The sequence below is a fragment of the Lactuca saligna genome, chromosome 3, assembly GCF_052625555.1.
Source record: "Lactuca saligna cultivar CGN05327 chromosome 3, ASM5262555v1, whole genome shotgun sequence".
Lineage (NCBI taxonomy): Eukaryota > Viridiplantae > Streptophyta > Magnoliopsida > Asterales > Asteraceae > Lactuca > Lactuca saligna.
The window spans coordinates 229,355,188-229,357,660 of NC_136419.1; positions in this window are offsets into that span (position 1 = coordinate 229,355,188).

Below are 2,473 nucleotides of genomic sequence, written 5' to 3' on the forward strand. Positions count from 1 at the left end.
ACATGCTTGAATCACAAAGACATCAAGCAATCTAACAACTGCATCGGACCGAGGTTAGGAACTACTGCTAACTAAACGGGTCGGCATTGTGGCCGTAGACCCATTCCTACTGGAAGGAAACTCGCCTCGTAACGTTGGCTGCTGAGATGCTAACTTTAAAACTGGTTGACTGCTACACCGGAACTGTCCAGCTACAAATCCCAAAAAACACTAGATCATGTAAAGATAAATTTCCTTAGGGTAAAATGACTATTTTACCCCTAGTCAAAGTCAACTCCCTGGGTCAAAGTTAATTCCCACGTCAAAGTCAATTTTCAGTTGACCGGACTCGCCGAGTCAGGGCATAGACTCGCCGAGTCCCTCCATCACTAGATCTGACTCTAACTCACTAATTCCCATCCCCAATCACTGATTTACCCTAACTCTCAAATCTGGAAAGAACGGGGACTCGCAACTCGACTCGTTAAGTCTGAAGAACAACTCCCCGAGTGCCAAGCATGCAGATTCCATACAGTCAATTCTAATCCATTTCAGAGCAACTAACTCGTAGATCTAAGCTCATGGGACTATCAGTACACGTAAAGTTGCTAATTTTACATGTAACCAAGAAGAAATGAAGCTATTTCACTCAAACTCTACTATTATGGGGTTAATAAGCCAAAAGAAAACCATGGCTGCCAAAAAGGCGATCTCCTTCAGCTTCTGAAGCCCAAGAGAGGCTAGATCTGAACTATAACTCGATTATAAGGCTTTATCACAAAGGATTTGGGGTTTTTGAGCTTAATACCAACAATTTAGGGACAAGCTAGATCTATTAGATCAATAAAAAAGATGGAGACTTTATTACCAGAAAAGATGACCACAAAGGAGTGTGTTCCGGGTATACTTCTTTTTCCTTGAGTTTTTCAACCTTCTCCTTCTTCTACTTGCTCCAAAATGCACCAAAAGTTCCTTTACAAGGCAAAAATCACTCACACACTCTTTAAGGAGGCTAGGGTTTGATAAGAAATGTTCTGAGGGTGATGGAGGCTAAGTTGGGGCGCAATAAGGTGTTTAAATAGGGTGCAAACCCTAAAAATTACGGCTTCATCCAGACAGGTGGACTCGTCGAGTCCTAGCATGTGGACTCGTTGAGTAGCCAACTCAAACTGTGTGATCATCCCGTCTCTACTCGAATAGTTGGGCTACAGACTCATCGAGTACCCCTTAAGTAATGAAAATACTTTATTTAAATTACATACCAGAAATGGGGCGTTACAACTCTCCCCCACTTATCTTAGACTTTGTCCTCGAAGTCTGTTGCTGCTAAATCTGAAAATAACTCTTGATAATGCTCCCTCATCTCCCCCTCGGTCTCCGACGTCCACTTTGAATCCTTTCGGTGTTGCCACTGCACCTTCAGTAACTGAACCACCTTGTTCCTCAAGGTCTTCGTCTTCCGGTCTAAGATTGCAAATTGTCTCTCGATATAATTCAGGCTGCTATCAAACTGAATACCCTCCAAGGGTACAACTACTGACTCATCCACCAAACTCTTCCTCAACTGAGAAACATGGAAAGTGTTGTGGATCTGGCTAAGCTCTGCCGGAAGATCCAACCGATAAGCAACCCGACCCACCCGGGCCACAACCCTAAAAGGACCAATGAACTTGGATCCTAGCTTGCCCCTCTTCTGAAACCTGATAACACCTTCCAGGGTGATACCTTCAGGAGGACCATATCGCCCACCTAAAACTCTAAGTCCGAACGCCTCCTGTCGGCGTAACTCTTCTGCCTACTCTGCACAGTCTGCAGTCTGCTACCTGCTGGATCAACTCTATGGTCTTTAGCACCACCCCGGTGCTCCCAATGACTTGCTGACTGACCTCGCCCCAACAAATCGGGGTCCTACACTTCCTCCCGTATAGCATCTCTAAAGGAGGGTGGTTAATACTAGCGTGGTAACTGTTGTTATACGAAAATTCCCCTAGTGGAAGATACGTATCCCAACTACCACCAAATTCTAAGACACATGCCTGAAGCATGTCCTCGAGAGTACGAATCGTCCTCTCACTCTGCCCATCCATCTGGGGGTGGAAAGTGGTACTGAAATGGAGACGAGTCCCCATCTTGTCATGAAACCGCTTCCAAAACCAAGAAGTAAAACGGGCATCTTGGTCTAATACTACTAACACAAGCACCCCATGTCGTGCCACTACCTCGCACACATATATATCAGCTAGCTTGTAGGCCAATATGCTCTCCTGAATCGGTATGAAATGCGCGCTCTTGGTTAGCCAATCCACTATGACCTAAATCGAATCAACTCCCCGTGCGGTCCTGGGAAGCTTCGTGATGAAATCCATAGTGATGTCCTCCCATTTCCACACGGGAATGTCTAATGGCTGCATCTTTTTGTGAGGCCTCTGGTGCTCCACCTTGACCTTCTTACAGGTCAGGCACCTCTCTACATACCAAGCCACGTACCGCTTCA